This window comes from Felis catus, chromosome E3 (assembly GCF_018350175.1).
Source record: "Felis catus isolate Fca126 chromosome E3, F.catus_Fca126_mat1.0, whole genome shotgun sequence".
NCBI lineage: Eukaryota > Metazoa > Chordata > Mammalia > Carnivora > Felidae > Felis > Felis catus.
In genome coordinates this window covers 12,564,322-12,592,269 of record NC_058383.1, presented here as the reverse complement: position 1 = coordinate 12,592,269, position 27,948 = coordinate 12,564,322, and the positions used below count along the sequence as shown (strand labels likewise).

Genomic DNA, 27,948 nt, shown 5'->3' with positions numbered 1-27,948 from the left:
TGTATTCTGCCAATAAAGTAAGCTAGAGAGGAGAAAATGTTATCGAGAAAGTCATAAGGAGGAGAAAATACATTTAAAGTATTGTCGGGGTGCCTGGGTGGCGCAGTCGGTTAAGCGTCCAACTTCAGCCAGGTCACGATCTCGCGGTCCGTGAGTTCGAGCCCCGCGTTGGGCTCTGGGCTGATGGCTCAGAGCCTGGAGCCTGTTTCCGATTCTGTGTCTCCCTCTCTCTCTGCCCCTCCCCCGTTCATGCTCTATCTCTCTCTGTCCCAAAAATAAATAAACGTTGAAAAAAAAAAATTAAAGTAGTGTACTGAATCTACTGTGCAAAATTTCTCATATACGTGGACCCGTGAAGTTCAAACCTGTGTTGTTCAAGGGTCGGCTGCATCCGTATCCTTAATCCAGCAATGACTACCCCCAATAGTCCCACTGTTGTCCCTCATCATGTAATTCATCGCAGCGTAGGCTGGGTTTTCTGAGTCAGCTGTTTGCTAGAAGGTCGTGTGAGGGGAGGGGCCCAGGCAGCGCCTGATGCTTCCTCTTCTGCTCCCCAGAGACAGATCGCCACCTGGCCATGGCCCAGCCCATGACTCTCTGTGCGTCTTGCCTCCTCTCTGCTGCCGTGTGCCAGCTGGGGCCCGGAGGGCCTAAGTCACCAGCTCTGTTCCCCCAGTCCCTGGAAGCGGCCCTTACCTTCTGACCGCATCAATTAAGTGGCACTTTCTGAAATTTGTCCCCACTGGGCTCTCCTGTCACCCCTATTGCTTCTTATTTTTCGCTCCCCCCAATTCATAGCCCAGTCCCAGCCAACCTGGGGGGGCCCTTCCATGCGCTTTGGAATCTGGATGATCTCTGTCTCTGAATTCCGTGGAAACTAGTTGCACAGTTGATAATTCTCCTTTTGCTTTTGTGTGATTCCTCCTGGGGGAAGAAGTAAAAGGAGGCAAAGTGGTCGCCGCATTCGTACCAGAAGTCTTGCTTCTCAAGCCAACTTGAAATCCACGTACCGTTGGTAATTCTTTTGGTTCACGGTTGTGTGGCTTAAATTCAAGCTGGGGGTGCCTGATTGTAAGTGGAGAGAGTTGCCTTATGAAATAAGGTTTTCTCTCAGCGAGTATTTCCAAAAATGCTCGGAGGAGTGTTATTCTTTGCGAATATCTCTACCAAGTCTGGTTATCTTCCTCGGGAATCCAGAAAGGACGGTTTTAGGACACAAGCAGCAAACTTGTATAATTTACGTCTGCAGGCTCTCAGAGAGGTCGTCCTTTCGTATTGATCTCTGATCCAAAGCTGGAGAAAGAAGGGCATCTTTCTTGAAGTTCTGGCATCTCACCGTGACGGCAAGTGGTCCTGGGTCACCGTGCAAAGGGCGCTGTCATATACAAGGTTCCTGGAGGGACTCTGGCAATCTATAACTGCAGAAACTGAAAAATATTCGTAGCCTTTCATCCAGCAAATCTATTTTTAGGGATTCGGCTTATGGATGCCATCAGAGACACAGAGATCAACGCCCAAAAATGATCACCAAAAATTGAAAACTACCTAAACGTTTAAGGGTGCTGGTTAAGTCATGGTACGTGCATATGACGGAGGAGAGATCATTCGCCGAAACAATCCTTCTGTTAACATTTTAGTGTTGTGAGAAAATGCTTATGCTATTATGTTCGGGTAAGATAGAAACCTATAGGCCAACTGATCTCAGTTATGCAAAATATGCAAAGAAAAAAACCAACTGGGAAGAAACATATCAAACATCAATAATGATCATTTCCAAAGAAGTCATGTTCATCTTCAGTGATGAGACTATGAAGTCATGCTTATTTTCTCTGTATACTTTGCTGTGTTTGAATTTTTCCACAAATGAGCACATCTAATGTATTTTATATTGGCCTTTTATTTCTAATTTAATTTTTTAGGAAACGCATTCATGTTGGACAAAACTCAAAAGGCATGGGGACGTAGAGTGAATAGTCAATTGCCCACTCTCTTTTCTCATTCATTCACCCCTCCATTGCCTAGTTCTTCTCCCTGGAGGCAACAAGATTATTTGGCTCGTGGGTATACGTTCAGAGACATTCTGTGCAATCCAAGTAACCCCTCCCATATCTTCCTTTCCTCTCCCTTTCTTACACAAAGAGTAACAAACCTACCATTCTGTTCTTTTTTTAAACTTCATCTATTTTGGCAATGATGCCCCTTCAGTACACAGAGAGCTTCTTGGAGTTTACGAATTGTTGCCCAGAATTCCATCCTTTGGAGGTATCTTGATTTGCTGAAATCCACCCTGAAACTGTTATCAATCTTTTTTTTTTTAATGTTTATTTATTTCTGAGAGAGAGAGACAGAGTGCAAACGGGGGGAAGGGCAGAGAGAGAGAGAAGGAGACGCAGAATCCGAAGCAGGCTCCAGGCTCCGAGCTGTCAGCACGGAGCCCGACGCGGGGCTCAAACTCTCCAACCGTGACATCACGACCTGAGCCGAAGTCGGACGCTTCACCGACCGAGCTGCCCGGGCGCCTCTATCAATCTTTGTTGTTGTTGTTGTTATAAACAATGCCGTGATAAATAACCCGGAACATACGTCATTTCAAACATGCATGATGTTTATAGTCTGTGATGGCTCATTGCACCCGTCAACAGGGCTCCAGGAGACGTCTTGCTGTCCATGCCCGGCTTGACAATGTAGCGTCGATTGAAACAACACTAGGATGGGTGGAAGAGGCAGGCAGGCGGGCAGGAAGCCCTTTTGTGGCTGAGGGGGGCAGGCTGTGGCGGAAGTTGGTCTTGTCTCCCACCTAACTTACATCCGTGGGACATCTCACGCGACACTCCCTGCTGATGGCTTCTTGCTATTATTTCACACTTACGTGGGGCTTATCATTCTCTAAGTGTCTAATGCAAACTTTTCTCACTGGACTCTTGTTACCCTGGGGGACAGGGTAGAGCGGTTAATCCCCCGTGTCACGGCTGGAGGAAGTTAGCGAGCGCTGGGTCGCCCATTTGGTTGCTACTCGAGCGCAGCCTGGAGCCACCTCTCCCCGGCTCCAGCCCCTTGTCCCTTTCTTCTGGTGCACGAGGTGCACCACAACTTGAACTTTCTCGCCTTTCTTCTGACAGCCGTCTAGCGCGGGACCGCCCCTTTACTTACGTGGGGCAATACTTTACCCCCCAGCTTCTCTTGGAGATGTTACCGGAATGTCACATTGCTTAAAACTAGACCTTCTCTGTTTGATTTCTTCATTGAGGTTTTATGGCCCTGGTGGGCTATTTCCAATGAAAAATTATCGCAGCTGTTCTCATTGGCATTGAACTTTAGGGCTTCTGTCTCTAATTTATCTCGGTGCTGGAGCTGACCCAGAGCTGTTTTTTGAGGACAGGCTTGGCCCTTCATAGGGCTACTCACTCACCTCAAGCTTATATCCTGGTTGGGCTCCTTAATTTATAGACCAGAATGTCACATATGCTCTTTGCTCTGCAGGCTGTAAAAGTGTAAAGATCAGCCTTTAATCTGCAGCATGGAGAGTCTGTCCTCTGGGTCCTTGTTAGAGGGCAAACCCCTGAATTCTTTGTTGCCTAGTTCGTAAGCAGCACTCGGCAAACCCTAATCTGCTACCGATTGTCTATATGTCCTTTGTTGACATCTACGTAGAATGCCTTTCTCTCCTTCTAAAGTCAAACTTAGGGGCGCCTGGGTGGCGCAGTCGGTTAAGCGTCCGACTTCAGCCAGGTCACGATCTCGCGGTCCGTGGGTTCGAGCCCCGCGTCCGGCTCTGGGCTGATGGCTCGGAGCCTGGCACCTGTTTCCGATTCTGTGTCTCCCTCTCTCTCTGCCCCTCCCCCGTTCATGCTCTGTCTCTCTCTCAAAAATAAATAAAAAACGTTGAAAAAAAAAAAGATAAAGTCAAACTTAAAACTTTCATCTACTCATTAATCCAATCAACAAATAGGCATAAGGCATTACTAGGTACTAGATGCTGGGTAGTCATCAAGGTTTGGGGAGTATAGCAAACTTGTTACTTTCAAGGAATTTATATTCTAGTTGGAAGAGACACATGCATAGACATTGAACAAATAGAACAAGTAAACTCTGCGGAGCCTCGGGGGCTCAGTCGGTTAAGCATCTGATTCTTTTTTTTTTTTTTTTTTTTTAAAGAAAGAAACCAAGCATGTGAATTTCCCTTCTTTTTTTTTATAAATTTTTTTTTCAACGTTTATTTATTTTTGGGACAGAGAGAGACAGAGCATGAACGGGGGAGGGGCAGAGAGAGAGGGAGACACAGAATCAGAAACAGGCTCCAGGCTCTGAGCCATCAGCCCAGAGCCCGACGCGGGGCTCGAACTCGCGGACCGCGAGATCGTGACCTGGCTGAAGTCGGACGCTTAACCGACTGCGCCACCCAGGTGCCCCAAGCATCTGATTCTTGATTGCGGCTCAGGCCATGATCTCATGGTTTGTGGGCTCGAGCCCCACGTCGGGCTCTGCGCTCTCGGGGGAAGATTCCCTGCTTGGGATTCTCTGTCTCTCCCACTCCCTCTGCCCCTCTCCGCCTTGCAGGCTCTCTCTGTCTCTTTCAAAATAAATAAGTAAACTTAAAAAAATGGAGTAAACATGCAGTATGGCAGATATTGATAAATGCTGTAGAGAAAATCAAAGCAATTTAAGGGAAATAAAGTGGGAAGGCGTGTGTGTGTGTGTGTGTGTGTGTGCGCACTATTTCAGGTACGTGCATCTGGGAGAGCTTCATAGTCATCTAATGGTTGGCAGAAAGAAGTGAAAGTGTGAGGCACTCGTATCCTGGAGGGAAGAACATTCTAGGAAGAGGGCTTCTCATGTTTGGGGGGCAACAAGACAACACGGCTGGAACAGAAGGAGAGAGAGGGGGAAAGGAGAGAGAGGAACGGTGGTACAAGGGAGGGGGTTGGGGTCGGGGCAGCTGGCGGACCACCCATGGCCTCTAGGTGTATTAGGCATGGTCCTCCAGAGAAACAGAACCATTAGGATCTATATCTGTATCTACACCGGAAGAGATGAATATATATAATAGTATAATGTAAATATAGGTAATACATATATAACTGAAAGAATTGTGAAGAATTGCCTCACACAGTTATGGTGGCTAAGGAGTCCTGCGATCTGTCATCTGCAAGCTGGAGACCCAAGCCAATCTTTCAGTTGGAGTCCCAAGCAGAAAAAGACCAACATCCTAGCTCCAGTCAGCGTGGCAGATAGAGTTCCCTCTTATTCAGTCTTTTGGTTCCGTTCATGTCTTCAACTGATTGGACAAGGCCCACCCGCATTAGAGAGGGCCATCTGTTTGACTCGGTCTACTGATTCAGTGTTAATCTCATCCAGAAACACCCTCACAGACATACTGAGAATACGGTTTGACTAAACGTCTGGGCACCCTGTGGCCCAGCTGACATGTAAAATTAATCATCATGGTATGGCAGTAGTAACTCTGTTTTTTATTTTTATTTTGAGAGAGAGAGAGAGAGAGAGAGAGAGAGAGAGAGAGAGCAGGGGAGAGGGGCAGTGGGAGAGAGAGAATCCCAAGCAGGCTCTATGCTGGGTATAATCCCACAACCCTGGGCTCAGGACCCGAGCTGAAGTCAAGAGTCAGATGCTCAACTGACTGAGCCACCTGGCTGCCCCGTAACTTTGGTTTTCACTTGGAGGGAGTTGGTGGAGGGGGGGGGGGCACTGGAGATTTTGAACAGAGGAGCGACAAGGGCCGACTTACATTCTAGCAGGATCCCTGGCTGCTGGGTTGAGAATAGACTGTAGGGGTGGGGGGTGGGCGTGGGGGGGGGAAGAGAGAAGAGTTGGGAGGGCCACTGAAATAACCTGAGAATGTGGGTGGCCTGGACTAGAATAGGCCCAGTGGATATGATGTGCAAAGGTTGTGGTTCTAGATACATTTTAAGAGAGTCTGGGGCCACACGGGGCCTTGTCCTTACTTCTGTGACAGCCCCTCTCACTTTGGACGGTAACTGTTGACTTGTTTGTCTCCTACACTGAGGGCTGTTTTATTAATCTTTGTAAAAATAGCAACATGAGAATAACCGCTAACCGCCCGAGCTGTACTCTGGGTCAGCGACAACAAATGTGTTATTAACCCAATGCTCTCTAGGGTGTTCTTTAAAAAATAATTGTTTTTTAAACATTTATTCATTTTTGAGAGACCGACACAGACAGAACGCGAGCAGGGAGAGGGGCAGACAGAGAGGGAGACACAGAATCCGAAGCAGGCTCCAGGCTCCGAGCTGTCAGCACAGAGCCCGACGCGGGGCTCGGACTCACAAACCTCGAGATCGTGACCTGAGCCGAAGTTCGGAAGCGTAACCGACGGAGCCACCCAGGCGCCTCTGGAGTGTTCTTAAAGTCTGGAAATCTTGTTATTTTCTATTTTAACCCGTCGGAGACATCCTTGAGGGCATTGTGGAGATTTGCCTTCGTGTTTAGACTTATGGACATCCTGTAAGTGAGGGTTAGACACAAAGAGGTGTAGAAACCGGGCGAAATTCGCGCACCAGTCGCCGCCTGGCATGGTGTTCAGTACCCAGCACGTATTGAATGAGTGGCACTCATTCCTTCACAGGTATTTGCAAGGCCCGCCGTGTTCCAGGCCCACGGGGAATGGGGACAGAGCACTGAAAAGATGCTCAAAGCCGCCTCCCTCGTGAAGCTCGTGTTCCAAGGGGCCAGCGACTACCTCATCCCGTTTGGGCGGACTGGAAGCATGGGAAGAAGCCTTGGAGGGCTGAGTAGGGACGAGGTGGCCGAGAACCTCGAGCGAACGCAGGGGAGGAGCTTTACTTAGAAAAGAAGCCACGCCTCCGTAGGCGAGGTCACGGAGAGCGCTGGGTGTGGCCGTGACCACGGGCTGTGTGTCACCCCTCTTCTAGTTCTCCTGCAGTGCAATTTCGCAGGACTGGCCCTGGCTGCAAGCCCTATTCCTCTTGCCTGACGCCGGGCCCAGGGGCCGCCTCCTCGGTGGGACGTCAGAGCAGCCACTGAGCAGCAAGAGAATCGCCTCCAGAAGCTGGGCGAACGTGTCGCCTCGGCTGCTGCTGTTGCGAGGAGACCCGGCGGCAGACAGCTGTGGTTTGCGCGTGAGCATATGGCTGGGCCCGTGTGGCCCAGATTTCACTCGAGTGCCCTTAATGAGCCAGCAGCTGCTTCTGCCGCTGCCTCGCTGTCCCTGTCCCCATGCCCCGGCCCCGCCCCGCCATCTCCTCGACAATCTGCTCAGCAGGCAGAGCCGAGTTCATGTCTCCGGCTGCTGGGGGCAGAGGCGGGGGAGAACCAGACACAGCCCCCCTTTTCTGATCCGACATCACCCGTTGGCACCTGGGCCCGCCAAGGTGATGGGCGGCACGCGGAGCTCCCGGACTGGCCGGCCCCCTCCCTTGGAAGTTGGCAATGGCTTCGGAAACACAAGGCATAAAATCGGGGCACCTGGGTGGCAGTTACGTTGGTTAAGTGCCTCACGATCGTGAGTTCGAGCCCCGTGTTGGGCTCTGTGCTGACAGCGTGGAGCCTGCTTGGAGTTCGCTCTCTCCCTAGCTCTAGCTGCCCCTACCCCCTCTCAAAATAAATAAATAAGCTTAAAATAAAGCATAAGATAAAAACAGCCTTTATGCGGAAGTTTGATTAACAAATTTTTTTTAACGTTTATTCATTTTTGAGACACAGAGAGAGAGAGCATGAGCGGGGGAGGGGCAGAGAGAGGGGACACAGAATCGGAAGCAGGCTCCAGGCTCTGAGATGTCAGCACAGAGCGGGACGTGGGGCTCGAACTCACCGACCGTGAGATCATGACCTGAGCCGAAGTCGGACGCTCAACCGACGGAGCCACCCAGGCGCCCGGAAGTTTGATTTTAACGTAAGGCACGGTATTGTCATACGACAGTTAAGGCCTCGGTGACGTAAGGCAGCTGGTGGCATTAACCATTGGGGGGGGGTGGAGATCCAGGGTCCCGGCTGCAGTAGTCGCCGTGATTGTACAGACCCGGGTTCTATTATTACTGATCCTCCTGCTAAGAGCTGGATGCCGTTGGATGAGTCACTCAACAGCACTGAGCAGTGGTTTGTCATCGGGGAAACGAAGGAATTGGAGCAGGGTGATAACTACCACAACCACTTCCACGACCTCGTCTTATTTTCATGATGTGCCAGGCACTGAGCCAAGTGTTTCCTGTGCTTCGGATGCGCGACTATCAACCTCCTCTGTTTCAGGTTGCTGTCTACCCCCCTACCCCCCTCCCCCGTGCAATCTTACATGGAACCCATGTTGAGAACAATGGATTTGGATCCATTTTAGTCCTTCGGCACCCCTTCCGCCCTGAGGATCGCAGCTAGGAGACCACTGGTGTGAGCGTGTTGGTTCCTGAGGGCTCTCTCACAGTTCTGGAAGCCAGAAGCCCCAAACTGGTGTCACCGGGCCCACATCGAGGCATTGGCAAAGCTGGTTCCTTCCAGAGTCTCTAGAGGAAAATCCCTGTGCTTGCCTTTGCCAGTTTCCGGAGTCTGTCTGCACTGCGGGCCTCTGGGCCTTCTCCCGTCCCCGCACCCGCTCGCTCCCATCGTCACCCACTCTGCTGCCCTCCCGTGGCCACATCCCCTCCCGGTCTCCCTCCTATGGGGACGGCGGTGGGTACGCTGGGCCTACCCACGCGGTCCAGGAAAATCTCCCCCTCTCAGGATCTTTAATTTAATCACATCTTCAAGGTCCCTTTTGCCAAGTTAAGTAACACTCACCGGTTCCGGGGATTGGGGGCCATTCATCCTTCACCCTCCCAGGGGAGCCTCTAACTCCCCTTGGCTCTGTTAGCTCTGCCACACGTGTAGAACTGGGTAGTAATAATAATGCACACTTCTGTATCGATCGCTCCTTTTCAAAGCCCCCGCTCCCCCTCTGCCCTCTGCTTTGATCTCCTCTGTAATGCGGTGCAGTGGGTTTGTTCTCCGAGCCTGGACCCGGCAACAACAGGAAGAGGTAGACACGGGGAGGGTCCCAGCTTGCGGGGTGTCTGATCATTGCGGCAATGTCAATAATAATCATTTCCCTCTTCGTGATTAGCTCCACTCAAGCTGGGTCTAAATGATATCCAAACAGCCAGTCGATGTGGTCAATGTACTCAGTCTGTCAATTTAGTAGAAAATAAAAAATCGATGAAATTAGGGGTTTGAGTGAATTGACAGGTCGTCTCACTGACTCGGTTGGGTCAGGGAGCCTTGGGTGGGCAGCTCCAGAGACGAGGGTGTCACCACACTGAAGTGACCGCTTGCCCCGTGGCCCCCCCCCCCCCCCGCCCTCGGGGATCGTGGTGAGGAAGACAATACCCCTTCTCTGCATCCTCAGGAGATTAGAGCTGTTTCAAGAAATTTCGCGGCGATGATCTGAGTTTGTTGTGCCGACATCCTGAGGGGGTCGGGACCGCCGAGGAACCGGGCAGGGAAGCCGTATCAGACATTTAAAGGTTCACGGCAACAACAGCACCACACGAACCTCTTAAAATGTGCTGAGAATGAATTTAAGCTCCTCGCCTGCGTTAGCTCGTTCAACTCTCTCCACCATCTGTGGGGTAGCTTATTATCCAGATATTTTATCCAGATCTTTCTATCCAGCTTTTCCAAGGGGGACGTTAAGGGCAGAGCTGGGACCCAAACTGAGGTCTCTTAACAGCCTGCTTTTCTCTCTAGATCAGAAGTTCTCAACCCTGGCTGCCCGTCAGATCCACCAGGGAGGCAGAAAATAAAAGTCATACGCATAAGTTTCCATACTTCAGCTCTATTTGTACTAGCGAAAAACTAGAAATAGCCCAGAACGATCCGTGGCCCATCCCCATGATAGGGTATCAGGCACCTGTGGAAAGGAGTGAGCCTCTCTGCAGAGCAGGGGTGGGGGGTGGGGGGCGGAGGGAGAGCAAGCTCCAGGAATCAGTGAAAAAAGCTAAGAGCGTGTGGGGTGTGGGGCTGGCTCAGTCGCTAGGGCATGTGGCTTGATCTCAGGATCTTGAATGTAAGCCCCACATTGGACACAAAGTTTCTTTAAAGAAAAAAAAAAAGCTAAAAGAGTGTGGTGTTCTACATTTGTTTAAGAAAAGAGGGGACAACGTGTTTTCTGGCGAGAAGTTGCACAGGACACCTGTCTTCATTTCTTCATTTAAAAAAAAAAAAGGAGGGGCGCCTGGGTGGCTCAGTCGGTTAAACGTCCGACTTCGGCTCAGAACATGATCTCGCGGTCCGTGAGTTCGAGCCCCGCGTCGGGCTCTGGGCTGACAGCTCGGAGCCTGGAGCCTGCTTCGAATTCTGTGTCTCCCTCTCTCTCTGCCCCTCCCCCACTTTCACTATCTCTCTCTCTCTCTCTAGAATAAACATTAAAATTTAAAACATGGGGGCGCCTGGGTGGCGCAGTCGGTTAAGCATCCGACTTCAGCCAGGTCATGATCTCGCGGTCCGTGAGTTCGAGCCCCGCGTCAGGCTCTGGGCTGATGGCTCAGAGCCTGGAGCCTGTTTCCGATTCTGTGTCTCCCTCTCTCTCTGCCCCTCCCTCGTTCATGCTCTGTCTCTCTCTGTCCCAAAAATAATAAAAAAAAAATAAAACGTTGAAAAAAAAATTAAAAAAAAATTTAAAACATGTATCAAATGAGAAATTAGATTTTGACAGATTATCTGAGGAATTACTATTACAGAGAGTTTGTTTGCTAATTTTTTTGGTGTGATATGGTATTGTGGTTATTTTTTTTTACAGAACCATCTTTAAGAGAACATTCTGAATGTGGCATCTGGGATTTGCTTCAAAAGAATTGTACTTTGGGGGGCGGAGAGAGGATGGAGGGCAAGATTGGTCCTGACCGATTAATTAATTATGAAAATTGGATGAGATTTGTGAACCTTGAGCATAGTGTTCTGTGTATGTTGCATTTTATTAAAATATTCTATGTAAAAAGCTACAAAAGTAACTTTTCATAGAGAAGGAATTCTTTTGAATTGCCCATGGTAGTGCCTGGGCTCAGGTTTGCTTTAGTTTTGGTTTAAAAGCTCCCAACTTGAGGGGCACCTGAGTGGCTCAGTCCGTTAGGCATCCAACCTCGGCTCGGGTCATGATTCTCGGTTCGTGAGGTTGGTGAGTTCGAGTCCCGCGTTGGGCTCTGTGCTGACAGTTCAGAGCCCGGAGCCTGCTTCGGATTCTGTGTCTCCCTCTCTCTCTGCCTTTTCCCTGTTGGCACTCTGTCTCTGTCTCTCCCTCTCTCAAAAATAAATAAAAACATTAAAAAACATTTTTTTAAAGCTCCCTGCTTGATTTTAAGGTGCAACCCGATTCCAGAACCCTCTTTAATTCTCCTTAACCTTTCCCCAGGGGGATCCGGAATGCAGCCCCACTAGACAGGTGCTGTCCGAGGGAAACGACCCTCCCCCTGTGACTGATCTCCTCTTTTCCATTTGTGAGTCGCCTCGTTGTCAGGGTCGCAAGATTTATTTTTCTATTAGTTTTCCTAATTTCCCCAGCTGGTCTGCAACTTGGGGAAGTTAATAGCCGTTTTGTATTTGACTTGTTTTCCCCTTGCGGCCTCTGAGAATGCCTGCCGATAATGAGCTGACCCATTTTGAGAATCGGGGTGTGGTTCCCAGGACTTCACTGTTTTCCTTCACCGGAAGAGGAAAAATGCCCGTCTCGGCGGGCACCTGCGAGCAGCTCCGTTCAAGTCCATTTCACGACGCCCACTGCTCTGGAGGGAGAACGAACACCGTTTCTGCCAGGAGTCAGCGGTTGAGGCGAGGCAGGGAAGGAAGGGGATGCGAACCGTCCCCTGAGGGGTTTCTTTTAGCCACCTGTTTGAGTATTCTATCAGGTCAGGGAGGGCCACTTGAGAAGCTACTTCAAAGGGACCCCACAGGACTGGCAGGCAAGAAACACTTGTACTGGAAACCGAAGAACGCCCATGAGGGAGATAAATTCAAGGGCCACCCTGTAAGGGCCTTAGACAAAATGTCAGATGAGGACAGAGCTCCCCCAGAGCTGGGGCGGCGGGTAGGATGCGGAGTCTCTCTGCTCTGTGCAGAAATTTATCCAGGAGCCCACACGTCAAGGGTCCTGCACGTGCTTCCATGCTCCACTGTCCCTGTCCTGACATTCCTGATCACTTTTGAACCCAAGGACCCCCTTTCTCATTACGCGCTGGGCCTTGTCAATTAGGTTCCCGGCTGCGAGAAACAATGTTGAATGTGACACAGTGGGGAGGGTCACACGCTCTCTTTGCAAAGTCCAGGGGATCTCGTGTCAAGCGTGAAGCCTACGGGAGGGTGTGTACAATCAGAAGAGCAAGAAACACCAGGAATGGAGAGAGAGAGAGAGAGAGAGAGAGGCGCTACGGTAAGGGGGAGATCAATACGAGTAGTTTTTATACTGCTGGAAGGACTTTTCCACTTCACTGGGGCTCTTCTGAGCTGGTGCCAAATGAGCATAGGGCTGGGGAGGCCAGATGCCTTCCGTCGAGGAGCTAAATGTACTTACAGAAGGGACCCCGCCTGGGGAAGGGGGTCCTGTTAGGATAAGGAGCAATGGTGTATCAGAGATTTCCTGCTCAGGGCTCTGAGCCCTGAGTGGCACAGCCACTCTCTATGGTGGAACGGGGCCTCCAGCCCAGGTGGGCCATCTCTGAGCCCGTTCTCCTGCCCATTTCATGGCAGTCTTATTGTACAGGGCAACCTATCCATTCACCGGCTCATTCGTTCACCAGGCGCAGCACTCACACACGTTTTTACATTGTGTGAGTCTATATACGCGTACAGACACACGGGCGCGCGCGCACACACACACATTCCAGATAGAGTTTTAGCTCAGAGTTCCAATGGAAAGCAAGACGGACAAGATTTTGCTCTCATCACGCAGGACGAGGAGGCCGGTGGGTTAGGACCGTGGCGGGCAGGGATGAGAGTTCCAGACGGTGTCAGAAAACACGGGGGGTGGGGAGTTCAGTGGATCATTTCCAATCGGTCATCCTCTGAAATCTTGACTCGACCTCGGAAACAATCGAACCAGCATTGTTTCCTTCATTTGCAAATGTGCCGGATTACACAGTTTAATTAAAAGAGACATGATGGAACATCACCATAACAGCCAAATTAACCTTTGATCACTGCAAAGAATTTGCGAGAAGCAAAGGTCCTTCGAGGGAGGTCCCTGGTCCAGCAGCAGCAGCGTCTAGGAACTTGCCGGAAATGTGCATTCTCGGGCCCTACTTATCGAACCAACAGTCTGTATTTTGAGAAGCCATCTGGGTGATTCAAATGCACAGTGAGGTGGAAAACCACTGGTATAAGCCACCTTCCCTGGGCCCTTGAACTCTGTTCAGTTATGGATGATTCTGACACCTTCCCACCTTTGAGAGCCTCACTGTGTTTCAAGAAACAGCCTTCACACCCACCATCTCATGTGTCCTGATTCACACCTGGGCAGTCAAGTGGCCTCTTCGTTACTTTCTTGTTTCCAGCCTTTAAAATCTACCTCAAGGAGTTTTCACTGAACTAGCGGTAAGCTAGCACAGAGATGAAAGGTGGAGGGGGGAAATGTTACTGAGAGGGCTTCATGAGAAGATGGACAAAAAGGTGGAGTGAGGTATTTGGTTAATTTTTTGCCAGCTGCTCAAGTCCCACTTCTTCCCCCTGTCTATTTATCATCCATCCATCCACCCATCCACCCATCTATCATCTGTCAACTGCTCAGTAGATCTACCCATCCATCCATCTGTCCATTCACCTACCCATCTACAATTTATCCATCCATCCATCCATCCTTCCATCGACCCATCCACCCATCTATCATCTATCAACTGATCAGTAGATCTATCCATCCATCCATCTGTCCATTCACCTACCCGTCTATAATTTATCCAACCATCCATCCATCCACCCATCCACCCATCTATCATCTATCAACTGATCAATAGATCTACCCATCCATCCATCTGTCCATTCCCCAACTGTCTATAATTCATCCATCCATCCATCCATCCATCCATTCATCCTTCCATCCACCCTTCCATCCACCCATCCATCCACCCATCTACCCATCCGCCCATCCACCCATCCACCCATCTATCATCTATCAACTGATCAGTAGATCTGTCCATCCATCCATCTGTCCATTCACCTACCCATCTATAATTTATCCATCCATCCTTCCATCCACCCATCCACCCATCTATCATCTATCAACTGATCAGTAGATCTATCCATCCATCCATCTGTCCATTCACCTACCCGTCTATAATTTATCCATCCATCCACCCATCCACCCATCCACCCATCTATCATCTGTCAACTGATCAGTAGATCTGTCCATCCATCCATCTGTCCATTCACCTACCCGTCTATAATTTTTCCATCCATCCATCATCCATGTATCATCCATCCACCTATCCATCTATTTCTATATCACCTATGTCTTTGTGTGTCTCCCTAGCTTTCTTTTATTATCTAACTATGCTAATGTCTGCCCTTCTGTCAGTCTGTCTGTCCTTCTGTGTATCTATCTATCTATCTATCATCTATCTATCATATGTGAAGGAGAAGTGGAAAAGGAGAAAAAGTAAAGTAGAAATGAATGGGCTTGAGTACATTTTCTAACCTCTAGGAGCCTCAGATTCTTTAAATGTCAAAGCGTGTTTGTGTGTGTGTGTGTGTGTGTGTGTGTGTGTGTGTGTGTATAGTGTGAATGAGTACATGTGTGGTTGTGTGTGTGTGTGTAACGCTATTATTTCTTGTGATTACTGTAAGGCTTATAAGTACATATGTGAAAACACAGTTCCTGACCCACAGAGAAGGGGGTGACAATAGTCGCCGGGTCTGAAAGGGGGAGAAATGGAGAAGGGGGAGGAGCAGGAGGGCAGGGAGACACAGGAGAGGCCTGTCCATGGGGAGTGAGGGGCGAGTGGGAGGAGCCACGGTGCTGGGGAGCAGGGTCAGTGAAACGCTGGGTGGGGGTCGTGCAGGGGGAAGTCGAGGCGGGAGAGCCAAGAGGCATTAGAATAAGGTGCCTCAGAAGTGAGAGGGGAAAGCGGTTTTTTTTGGCAGCAATTAAGGAGTCTGAATGATCGTGCCTTTAAATGAATTGCGTGTTTATGTTTCGGGAGCGGAGATGTCCCAAGACTGCCTGGGGATGATTCTCCCACGGTTCACCCACCCACTCCCGGCCAAGTTGTGAAAATATATACCTGCTTCTCTCTCCAAGTCACCCTGCTAGCTAATTATCTGTAAAGATTCAAATCATGAGCTGAAACTCCAAAGCTTTTTATGGGCATTAGGGGAGTATTAAATAAGAAGATTGGAAGCAAAATTACAGTTCCCCCAAAAGATTTTGGGGGGTTTGATAAAAATCTGTTTTTAATTAAAAATAGAAAGCAACGAGGCCCCCTGTGCACAAACAGGAAAGTCTGTGGGGCTTGGTCCCAGTTGCAAACGTCTTGGGATGTCGGATGTCCACTGCGGGATCCCGGCCTCTGCTGCCTCGGGGCGAGGGGCGGGGGTGGGGGGAGTGATTGATGGAATGGTTGGATTTTCGGCTGAGAGGCCTGGCTAATAGATACACGAAAACAGAGGCTGTAATGCAGCTCCCGAGATGAAGTAATGGGTTGTCTCTGTCTAGGTAGGGAATTCTGCCAAGCCCCGTGTTTTAAATAAAATGAGGCTTTTGTGGTTCTTGGCATGGGCCCGCCAGTGCAGGCTAACCTTGGCATCTGGGCGCTGGCCCTTCTCTAGAGTGGGGCTGAGGGTTGGCGCGGGCTCAGAGACTACCCAAGGGCAAGGATACCGGGCTTGGGGACCAGCCCCGCCAATCCTGCTCCTCTCTCAGTAAAGGCATCACCATCCACTCTGTTGCTGAAGTTCAAAACCCAGGAATCAGCCTTGATTTCTTCCAGATCTCAAATCTCTCTTAATTCCATTCATTTTCCTCTGTTTTCGCTGCTACCACCGCAGGCCTGGCACCACATGTCTTACCTAGACGCTGCAAGACCCTCTTAATTCGGCCGTCTGTTCTCTCGCTTCACCTCTCCACGATCCACCAAATCAGAAGGCTTGTTTTTGAGATTGTACCTTTTCTTTTCTTTTCTTTCCTTTTCTTCTTCTTCTTCTTTTTTTTTTTTTTTTTACTGTGTATCAATAGTCTGTTTCTTTTTGTTATTGATATCCCATTATAGGAATAGACTGCGATTTGTTGATCATCTCCCCTAAGCGGGACGTTCACATTGATTTTAGTTTCTGGCTACCGTGAAGAAGTACAGACACGCCCTCCAAGTTGGTAAGTTGCTAAGAACGTTCGTGTTCGGGTATTTCTGTAGGCATGCATTTTTACTTCTCTTGGGTAAATACCTAGGAACTGAAGGGCTGCGTCATTTAATTTCTGTATCCTGGACTTTTTTTTTTTTTAAGTTTCTGTTTTTTCAAGAAGTCTTAGGTTCACAGCAAAATTAACAGGAAGGTGTGGAGATTTTCCTACTTACCCCCCTGGCCTCCCCCATGCCTGGCCTCCCCATCACCAACATGCCCCCCCGGAGTGGTGTGTTTGTTACAATCGATGACCCTCCATGGACACGTCATCATCACCCATAGGTTGTCTTGGCGGTGTGCGTGCTATGGGTTCGGACAAGTGTACAAAGACACGTATCCATCATATGGTACCGTACCGGGTGTGATGATCCTCTGTGCACCTCTTCACGCCTCCCCCCGCCCAGCACACCCAGAGTGATCTTTTTGTGTCAGGTCCTCAGGAAAGGAAGTACAGCCCCCGTGCTTAAAACAGGGACTGCGCAACCAGATGGCCTGGGTTCGAGTTCCGGCCTCCACCACCTGTTAGCTCTGCGTGTTTGGCAACTGACCTAACCTCTCTGTGTCTCAGTTGTCTCAGCTGTGACGCGGGGAGAAGGGTACCTACTCACGCACAATTCTGAGAGTTAAACTGATGTAAACAAAGCACTGAAACAGTATCTGATACCATACACGCAAGTCTCGGTACGCACGCGTCACCGCGCATAGGATGGTCAGCTCTGCGTTTCTCTTAGAAGCCCCGCCCCCCGAGTCCTCTCATGGCGCCAAGGTCACACGTAATGCTGGCCTCCCTCTGTTTCTTCAGTTTGCTGGGCTCTTTCTTCAAGCCTTTGGGCTTCTTCTCCCTCAACTGGGAGCATCCCGCCCCCCGGCCCCATAGTTCGTCTCCTTCTTCAGGGGTCTTTTCAAATAACACCTCTTCCGAGAGGCCTTCCATTGCAGTGTCAAGAGGGGTGTGGCTGATTGGCGTCCTCTTCCGTCCAGATCACATAGACACCAGTGTAGAGCGGGGACTGGAGAGGAAGTACTTGCAGAGAAGGTTTTCCAAAGCGGGAATGCAAGTGAGCATGGGAGACTTTCCTAAACCCGAGCAGGAGGTCCCTGCTCACGGGTCCCTTCACTGATAGATTCCCCGGGACCTCGCGTCCCCTCCGACCTGGGGGTTCACCTGGACACGGATTTCCCAGGTAAAGCTAGGAAGGGATAAGCGGGCCCCATGGTACGGTGAGGGGGGGGGGGGGCTTTGGAAGCTGGGGCGGTGTGGGAGGCTGAATACGCTACACGAACAAACAAAACCAAACCAACAACGATTTCCCCCTTGGAGCTTCCAGAAGGAACCAGAGCTCTGCCGGTGCCTTGACTTTAGGCCGGTGAGACTGATTTCAGAATTCTGATCTCTATACTTGTAAGATGAGAAACCTTGCTGTCTGAAGCCACTACGTTAGTGGTACTTTTTGTAATGGCAGCAAACAGGAAACTCGTACATGCAGGCGGCACCGTGACCCCGAGGGCCCGGGCCTCTCTCTGCCTCTCCTCCCCAGCGCTGACTCTTTGTGTCCCCTCGGCCTTCTTTATTCAAGCCCAGGGGGCTTTTTCCGTCTCTTGGCTGGTGTAAAGGACGTTGCAATGAACATGGCGGCACGTACATCTTTTCGAATTCGAAATTTTCTCCGGGAAATTACCGGAATTACTGGATCCTATGGTAATTCTCTCTTTAATTTTTTTTTTTAATTTTTTTTTCAACGTTTATTCATTTTTGGGACAGAGAGAGACAGAGCATGAACGGGGGAGGGGCAGAGAGAGAGGGAGACACAGAATCGGAAACAGGCTCCAGGCTCCGAGCCGTCAGCCCAGAGCCCGACGCGGGGCTCGAACTCACGGACCGCGAGATCGTGACCTGGCTGAAGTCGGACGCTTAACCGACTGCGCCACCCGGGCGCCCCTCTCTTTAATTTTTTTGAGGAACCCCCCCATCCCCTTTCCCACACTGGCTGCACCGATTTGCATTCCCACCACCAGGGCACAAAACTCTCTTTGTTCCTGGTCCCGATTCTTGGCGTGGGCTTGTGAGAAACACGGAGTGGGCCCCATCCAGGCCTGCAACTCCGTTTTCCACTTCCTCACTTCCCTCCAGCTTCCCAGGACCCAAGTCCACGCGGTGGTGAGATGCTGGGTGCCGAATAACAGTAGAACTCAGAATAAAAGAGAGGCCGACTCAAAGGAGTCCGGAGTCCACAGGACGGGGCTAAGGCTGGGATTCTAGATGCAGGAGCACACCAGGGAGGTAGGGCTACCAGAGAATGGTGAGCCTGGAAAGCAGACAAGTGGTTGGTTGATTATAAACGGAGGAAGAAAGGCAGGACCTAGATACCTGCCTAGTTGTGGGCAACATGGAGGCCAGCATCCCTGCCCTTGCCCTGGCCTGGGATGGGACAGGCAGCTATGGCGTCCTGAACTTCAAAAGCATGCGCAGGGAGCCTACTGCAAATCAGATTGGTGGTTCTCTTTGGGAGCTATTGACCTGTGGGTCTTGGTGTTTCAGACACCAGTGGCCAGGCAAACGGAATCAGGAGTCAGGCACTGGGAAAGAAGAAAGAAGGGCAGGAGTGGCACCCAGAAGACCGGAATTAACGCCCAGAACCGGGCTCTGGGGACAGCACAGCAGGAGGCAGCTGCCGCAGACTGGAGGAAAGGGTAAGAGACAGCTCCAAGAGAATGGGCCAAAAGGTCAAGACCAGCCACCAACAGGTGCGGTTGCTAAGGTTAGAGTGGGATGTGAAGCAAGATCAACCCGAGGGCTGCAAGCTGGGGTCCTTGCCTGCGGTGAGAATTGTCCCCAGAGCAGGGGCAGGTAGAGAGCAAATAAGCCCACCTCCTGGCTCGGATGGACGTGAGGACAGGGTGCCAAGTAAGCCGTGAACGTGCCTTCTTCCTGACTGTGTCCATCCATGACTCTGGTTTGGTCCGAAAAATGCAAGCAGAAAGACTGAGGTCTGTACCTGTTTGTCCTGGGCAGGTGTCACCAGAAAGTGGACTGGATCGGCATTGAAGTCTTCCCATCAGTAATCAATAATTAAACACCTATGATAAGCAAAGCATTAAGCCAGGGCTGAGGACTTCCAACTCATTATTTTATTCATTCATTCCACAAATATTCACTGGGCATCTTCTCTTGCCAGGCCCTGTTGTGGGTGCATGGGATATGGCGGTGAGCAAAATGAAGACTCACCAGGAGCTGCAGCACAGTGGAGGGTGACGATAAGAAGCAGTCAATATCTTAAATGAATCCACTTATAGCAAATGGACAAAATATAAAGTATAGCAGAGTAACAAGAGTGTAGGAGTCACTTTGAGAAAGTGACACTTGAACGCATTCTAAAAGGAGGTAGGGAAGTAGGCCACTGCTATACCGAGTTAGGGCATTTAGGCAGATTCAACAGCCGGTGCAAAGGCCCTGAGGCAGGAGCATGCTGGAGGTCTGGCAGGTGGCAAGTGGTGGGCGGGGAGGTCACAGAGGTAAAGGGGACCAAACCACACGGGGCCTTAAGGGGCATCACAGGAGTTGTGACTTTCACTCCCAATGCCACGAGGAGCCATTGGAGGGTTTTGAGCAAAAGAGTGACATACCGAGACATTTTTAAAGATTGTTTGGCTGCTGTGTTGGGACATCCTGGTCAGGTGATTAAGAGATAGCTCTTTGAAATGTGTACAGTCTTATCCTGGAGCTAAGTATGTGCTAAGAGCACATACATAACAATAACATAGGGGCACCTGGGTGGCTCGGTTGGTTGAGTGGCCGACTTTGGCTCAGGTCAGGAGCTCGCGGTCCGTGGGTTCGGGCCCCGCGTCGGGCTCTGTGCTTGCAGCTCGGAGCCTGGAGCCGGCTTTGAATTCCGTGTCTCCCTCTCTCTCTGCTCCTCCCCTGCTTGCGTTCTGTCTCTGTCTCTCAAAAATAAATAAAAGTTTTTTAAAAATTAAAAAACAAACCAACTAAAAAATAGCAAATGCAACGGAAACACCCAGAGCCTCTGACTGTTCCAATAGCAAAAGAAGAGAGTGGGATCAATTTCAGAGGGGGTGAGGGGCGGGTGGGAATCATAGGAAGGACCTGAGACGGGCCTTGAAGGACGGGCAGGATTTGGAGATGAAGACCTAGTGGGAGGGTTGGCATGTGGGTCCCTTGTGTGGAACAGAGTGAACCCCGGCCTGGCAGGACAGCCAGGTCGCGGGGAGTGGTGATGTGTAGTTCCCGAACTGTCCCCTAGGCCAGTGGGTATCAGACCGTGGACCGCATGCCGGTCACCAGGGAGACGGTTCAGAGGCAGGTTCCTGGATCCCACCTTTGGAGATTTTGATTTGGAAGGTCAGGGGAAGGTGCATTTCGATGGGAGCACATGAAGTGACTCAATGGAGGGCTCAGAGCGGGTCGCCCGCCGAGGAATGCTGTCTTTTCCCTGAATGCAGGAGTGCAGCGGGGAGAATGTTTGGACAAGTAGGAACCAATAGGTCTAGGCGAGCCCAGAGCTCCAGAACTGGGGATTTGGCATGCTATCTTGTAGAGAATATTGGAGTCTGAGCTCCGGGCGAAGGCGCTAGCTAAGACCTGCTCTGAGGTGGGCTTATGTAAGATTTATTTGTCAGCCACGTGCAGAGAAAGGCAAAATGCACCGCGGGGAGTGGGGTGGGGGGCGATTCCACCGATGAGTGTGCAAATCACCTGAATGAGGGCTAGGGCAGAGGGTAGAAGATATAGGGGTAAGAGGCACAGCGACTGGACAGAAAGAACCCCCTGCATGGGACTCCATCGATCACGTTCCCCTACTGTGTGCTTGGCACATAGTAGGTGCTCACTAAATATTTCCGAAAGGAATGGATCCACAGGACTTGACGACTGATTGGAGGTAGGGGGCAAGAGGCAGGAGAGGAAGTAAGGATGAGGCCACTGACTGTAACATAGGGTCAAATCATGAGCGACACTGGGGATACAGAAAATAAGGAAAAGGTGCCAACACAACCCACCAAAACCCAGAAAGCGAAAGGCGACGCAACCAGAAGACGAAGGATCAGCCACACAAGTTTCACACGAGACCCAGACTGCGGGGTTCAGATCCAGGGGCCCCCTCTTCTTCCCAGCCGTATGATCTTGTGTAGATGGTTCACCTCTATGCGTGCCTCTGTTTCCTGGAGGTGGTTATGAGGGTAAACAAAACAAAACTTGCAGAGGCGTCCAGCGTCTATCACATAACAAATGCCTGGTACATTGAGCCGTAATTGTTAAGAGTTATTTACAAGGGAAGTGCTCAGTTCAAGGGGAGAAGCAACATACAGCTGCACAGGGGCCAGGGTGGGGCTGGCGGGCACCAGAGGCCGTGGCTCCAGCTCGCATTGGCTCTGTCTACCTTCAAACCTAAGGTCTCAGGACAGAACGATGGGGCTGGGCAGTCTGCAGGACTAGGAGGAAGGAAGCAGCTTTTTGGGGTGACAGGAGGGAGGAGAGAGAGACAACGTGATTGTTAGCGAGGAGAAAACGGCTAGACTTTGGGCTCTAAGGATACCAAGAAAATGAGCCCACAGCTTCTGCAGTGCGGGTCCTTCTGGAAGGGAGCACAGCGGACGTGCCCGGGGAGGAAAGCAGCTAAACCTGATGCCCAAGGGGGGCTTGGCGAACACTCCAGAGCTGTGATTTCAACCAATAGCCAGAGCAGATGGGTTCAATAAAACCAATGGTTATTTACATCGATGCGAAGACTGTGTGTGTTTGTTTCTGGCTCCTGGGGTCTGGAAAGGAAAAGGAGAGACTGAAATGGGCATGCGCGGAAAGGCAAGCATGGACGATCTAACAAGAAAAACATGCTGACGCTTAACATAATTCCTTTCATCCCAGGACCTCTGCGGGCTCAGCAAGGGGATCCCGAGAGCCCTCCGCGGACCTCAGACCCATAGCAACTAGAGTCCAAGGTGAGGGCCCTGGCACTCGCGGTCCCGGGGTGCAGGGCACAGAGCCCCCGCTGGGGAATGAGGAACAGCAGAGGGGCGCCCACCCCGTGCTAGCTAGCTGGTGACATTGGGGAAGCCCAGAACTGAGCTGCACTTCATTTCCCACATCTGTGAGCGGGGCAGGTGCCCCCACTCCCCTCGCTGGGGGTTGGTGAGGAATAAATGAGTTACAGCGTAGAAGGGATTGGAGCAAGGCCGGGCCTTAGGAGCGCATTTGCTATTACAGTCAGAAGTCCCACTTGGGTCTTTGGTGGCGGGACCTTCAGCGCAGACATTGTGCCATAGCAGGCATCTTCAAGGGAAGGTAGGACCCGCGGACCATCATTGCACCCGTGTTTGGCGCTGCGTGCATGTGAATGAAGGAAACCTCGTTCCCAAGGCAGTGGGGAAGCCAGGAAGGGAGATCTCTCAGCCACCTCCCTGGATCCCGCAGGAAGAAGGGTTTCCTCTCCGCCCTGCAGCAGCTAGTAGCCAATGAGAAACCGTCACCACCTGTAACTCTCATTTCCCTCCTGTATCAGCTTTTGTTCCAAACCCCTCCCTCCCAGCTCCTCCTTTCCTCTGTGGAAGGACAGCTCTCCCGCTCTGTTCTCCAAACGTGCCTTGGTTTCCCCAAGCGTGCATGTCCCGGGTTGCAAATTCCTCTGCTCTCCAGGAACAAGCTCCACTGCCACTCAGTAACCTTTGTTACATCTCTTTCCAGGGATGGGGAGTAGGTGAATCCAGCATGATACTGTTCAGAGCCGAGGTGGCAGGTGGGGAAATCCAGGACCTTAAGGGACAGGATAAGCCGACCGGAGCCCCCTCTACAGGGGCTGGGCTCTGCTCCTTTACAAGGGGAATGGATCCCGGCTGGCTGCAGCCCTCGTCCCAGGCTCGAAGGGGGCTCTCTTGTTGCTTGTGGCTTTAGAACCCGCTGTAGGATCTCTGGCCAAAGCCTGCCTGCTTGTTCAGGGGACTGCCCTCTTTGTCTCCAGGGAAGGGAGCCTGGAAACACTGGCTGCCGCCCCGGTGAGCCTCGTACGTTGGCTGCTGGACAGTGGCGGGGACGAGGGCTGCTTCAGAACCAGTGGGAGCGCCAGGAGAATGGGGAAAGGGCCCGGCTGAGGCCCCCTAAACCTCTTCACTTCTGCTTTTCTGGGGAGAGAAGAAAAAAACAATTAAAAGAGCACGTAGGTCTGCAAACGCCCTTGTCCACCGCCCTCAGGGAGGGGTTCCTGTGAACCAGGCCCCGCCAGACTTCACGCCAAGCACATGGCGCTTCAGATAAGACCCGGCTGCTTGTCACACTGGGCATTTGGAGAGCTCTCTGATGCTGCGAACGCTTCGCCAGAGCCTCTCCACGGGAAAGCAGCCTCCCACTGGAGCGTCTGTGCTCAGATTCTGGGCGCTGGGAAGCCGGACCCCTCCTCCTTTACCAGCTCGTGTCGCCGGGAACCCCTCCTGGGCTGGGAAGCGTTAGCAAGTCAAGGTCTGGTTTCCCCCCTCATTTTGTCTCCTGCAATCCTGGGTTGGAGAAAGGCTTCTATTTTTTATTTATTTATTTATTTATTTTGCTGGGTAAGGACCCTGACGCAATTACTTGGAGCCAGCTGCAGAGCTCTCGCGGTGAGAAAGTGAGAAAGTGCTGTTGTGTGCATTCTCCCTGTTGTCTGCAAAAGTGCACTGCCTTTTCCAGACGACAGGGGTTTCTGCCCTCTTGCTCCTGAATCCCAAGCGGTGCCTGGCACGGCACGGGGTGGGTGCTGGTGACCCAGGGCGGAATGGAGGAGCGCACCAAGGAACCAAAGGAGCGCACAGCTAGACCACACTGGAGACGGACACGGCGGAGACCGTCGGAGGTTAGACGTGGTGAGCCCAACAGCCGGACTGGTCCCAGTAGGGTGTGGAGATGGGGGAGGGAGAGCCTGCTGCTCAAATGACAGAGCCTAAGAGACTCAGGTAAACTCTGGCTCCATCCAGCTGCCTCTAGTTTCTGGAAAAACCCCCAAAGGCAGGGCCCGTGTGGCTGCGGGAGGAATCTCCCGAGAGCGACATTTCTCAAAGTTGGGTGACTTTGTGGGGCTTTGGTTATAGAGGATTTATTGCACCTTCAGGAGTCTGAGTGGCACCAACGTTTCAGGGCAGCGTCTTGACTTCAGAAATACGGGTTTGGCCAGAGTTAGGTAAGGAGGGAGGGATCCAGCTAAGGTGGTTGGTGTTCAAGGAGAGGGCTTATTATGGACTAGAAGTGTGGGTCCCCTAAATTCATATGTTGAAACCCCAGTCTCTAGGGTGATGGCATTTGGAGGCAGGACCTTTGGGAGGTAAGATTAGGGTCTGTTAGAAAAGAAAAAACAAGCCCAAATTGGAGTCATTAACCCTCCACGACAGCAAACCGAGACTTAATTACCGCTCCAATCTCCCCAGGAATAAGACTTTTTGGCAGTCCATCTGAAATTTTCTTGCACTTGTGAGGTCATCGGCAGGATCAAATATGCTACATTCCCAGAGTCACCTCGGTGACTCAGTCGGTTGAACATCCGACTTCGACTCAGGTTATCATCTCGAGGTTCGTGAATTTGAGCTCCGCATCAGGTTCAAGGCTGTCAGAGCAGAAGCCACTGGGGATCCTCTGTTCCCCTTCCTTTCTGCCCCTCCCCGCCCTTCTCTCAAAAATAAGTAAACATTAAAAAAAAAACACCTTGCATTCCTCTCACTCTAAAAGGACGATGAAGCAATCCTTTCTTTGGCTGCTAATGTCTGGCCCTTTACAAACCCTCTGTTTCGTATACCTGCTTGGAGCATCTCTCCACTTGCTGGGTGGGATGCGGCCCGACTGATGAATCGCTTCATAAAGCCAATTCAAGTCTTCAAATTTACTTGGTTGGATCTTGTTTTTTTTAACAGGTTAGATGAGGTCACGAAGGTGGGTTCCCCCCCCCACCCCCCCGTCATGGGATTAACGCCTTTAGAAGAAGAGAAAGAGACAGGAAATCGGTCCCTCCGCCACGTGAGGCTGCAAGGAGGAAACTTCTGTCTGAAAACAAAGAAAAATCAGTGCTCTCTCCAGACCCTGGGTCTGCTGCCACCTCGATCTTGGACTCTCCAGTTCTTCAGAACTGAGAGACACGTGCAATTATTGTCGAAGCCCCTGGGTGTAAGGTGTTCTGCGGTATCAGCCCGAGTGACCAAGACGAGTCTGGTCCTCATGGCGGAAGCACGTTGCGGATCAGCACATCGGCAATGAGGCAAGTCGTGGGTTGGGCTGGGACAGCGGGGGTCAGGGAGAACGCGCCTGGGGAGGCAGGTGGGTAAGCCCACGCCTGCGGACTCAGGACACTGAGACCAATGGCAGACTCCACTCTGCGGCGTGCGTGTGTGGACACGTGTGCCTCACACCCCTTGGGGGGTTCACGGCCCCCCACCTCTCGGGTTCCTCTGTTCACGCCGGCGTGCACTCCCCAGATGGAGCCAGAGTTCAACCTTACTTCTTCGGACCGTGTATCTTCTTGCTCCGGCCACCCTTCTGTCCTCCTCCCTGCCCCGCTCCCCCATCTGAACTCCTGTCCTCGCTTTCCTGGGGCCAGAGACACGGTTGGCTGTTGCCCACGTTCCCGTGGCCTGCGGCGTTTCTGGGCACGGTGGCCCTAAATGAAAGCACCCTGGGTGGCTGTCTGAGAGTTTTCCCATCGGGGGGCCATCTAGGCTGCCCGCCCCCCACCCATGTGTCAGGCAGGCCGTAGGAACTTCTGGCCGCCCTCCCCAGCAATCCCCAAGCAACACCCACAGACCTTCACCCCCGGGGGGCAGGGGGACTTGGGGTGTCTCCCGAAGTGGCTCGGCAGGATTAAGCTTGAGTTGCCTGATGACGTTTCCTTTGCGGGCTTCCTGCTCTCCTACCTGTGCTTCCTGAGATCACCCCCTCAGGGGATTATGTAGGTTTGAATCTCTGCGGCAGGCCTGTTGCTGGGGGAACCCACACTGAGTTACCCGGTTTCAGCGTCTTCTTCCCCCACATCAGCCTGGCTCTGGCTCGGGGGGGGGGGGGGGGGGGGGGGCCCAAGCAGGGCGGAGCCGGAACCAGTTTCAAGGGGTAGAGGAATAGACTCCACCCCCCGATCCTGGTGGGAGCTGCTAAGTCACTAGGTGTGTAGGGGTGGGGGTGGGGAACACAGCTCTTTCTGCACACTCTTCGGAGCCGTCTTCAACTCCTTGTCCCTGTCACGTGCAATTAGTTGCCAAGCACTACTGGCTCTTGGCTGCAGACTGTCTCCCAAACCTCGTACCTATTTCCGTTTTCCGTTACCCCGGTCCCGTATCTCTTGCTTAAACTTGTGCGGTAGCTTTCCGACTGGACTCCGTTGTCTCCGATCGCCCCTTCTCCCCCAGTCCACCTTCCCGGGTGCTTCTGGAGCGATCTTTCGAAAGCACGCCGACCCCAACACGCGTGCTCAGAGCTCTTGCCGCCGTCCTATGGCCTACGGGGAAACCACCCAGATTTCCCAGCATGACATTCAAGGCCCTCTGTGATTTGCTTTTCTGGCATCATCTCCTGGTATTTTCCACCCACGTATTCCCGAAATACCGAACTTCTTGCCATTTCCTGAAAGTTCTCATCTCCTTCCCTGTGGCTAGATGCTTTCTTGACTGCTTTCTTGACAGCCAGATTCCTCAGAATCCTCGGTGGCTGAGCTCAATCACAGTCCCGGATTGCTCAGGTCTGGGTGCCTGTAGGCAGGCTTTGTCTCTGGGTCATTGAGTAAACATTCATTCAATCCCTTTTTTGCATGCGCTGAGCCCTGGGGTTATAAGGTGTGTGTGGTCTGTTTTGTTCATTTGTTTCTTTATTTGCTTGTTTGTTTTTCCTTCACCGTGAAATTGTGAGCTCCCCGAATAGATGGAAAATACCTTTCCTGGGTACCCTTGGTGCAGGGTGTGCGGTTAGGTGTTTAGTAAACCTTTGTAATTCAAGTTGAACTAAAATGAATTGGCTTCTGGGCAAGAAGAGAGTCACCTTGTGCCTCACGTGAACCGTCAGATCGTATAACACAGTCTAAGTAAGATGCACTTAATGCTAAATCGCTACTGAACATAATCTAATCTTTCTTGGATGATTCAAAAGCTCTCCAGAATCCTGTAGTGCTGCGGGATCATCAGCACAAGCATCATTCTCATTGTGTGGTGCTGCCGGGCAGGGGAGCTCAGACTGAGAGAGTTCTGGAAAAATGAGAATTCTTCTTTTTTTTTTTTAAAACCAACAATTTGCTAAGGGTTTTAAAAGGCCGTGTTATAATCAAATCCTTGATTAATTTTTTTTTTTTTCTGGACAGAGCGGGTTAATTCTGGTGAGCTGTTGGGTGGATGAGAGTGTAATTAATAGCGATTCTCTGGGATTCTCTGCTCCTGCATTGCAGTCCCTGCTTGCGTATGGACGGTAGGCGATTGACGTTTGTGCGCGGAAAAGCATCAGCCACATCCCGGAACAATCACAGCAGTGTCGCTAAGATTGTAAGCTAGCACGGGGCAGGGGCGTGCACGTTCTTGCCTTGTGCAGGTAACACTGTGCCCGAGGGGCTCCTCAGATCAGATCTGAACAAGGAGCGATCTCTTGCATCTGAGTTAGGAACCGCCTTT

At 51.3% G+C, this 27,948-nt stretch overlaps 1 long non-coding RNA gene across 4 annotated transcripts in view; it reads left to right on the top strand.

Annotated features, from left to right (window-relative positions):
• Positions 1-26,323, top strand: part of LOC109495178 — a 117,071-nt gene extending 90,748 nt beyond the window's left edge. For 3 of the 4 annotated variants that reach the window (XR_006591104.1, XR_006591102.1, XR_006591101.1), the window contains 4 exons: positions 16,209-16,309; positions 18,878-19,029; positions 22,220-22,293; positions 24,011-25,197. This is a non-coding gene — a long non-coding RNA (uncharacterized LOC109495178). Of the gene's footprint in view, positions 1-16,208; positions 16,310-18,877; positions 19,030-22,219; positions 22,294-24,010; positions 25,198-25,221 lie in introns of those variants that run through there. The other variant, XR_006591103.1, reaches the window with a different exon arrangement.
• Positions 26,324-27,948: the final 1,625 nt, after the last annotated feature.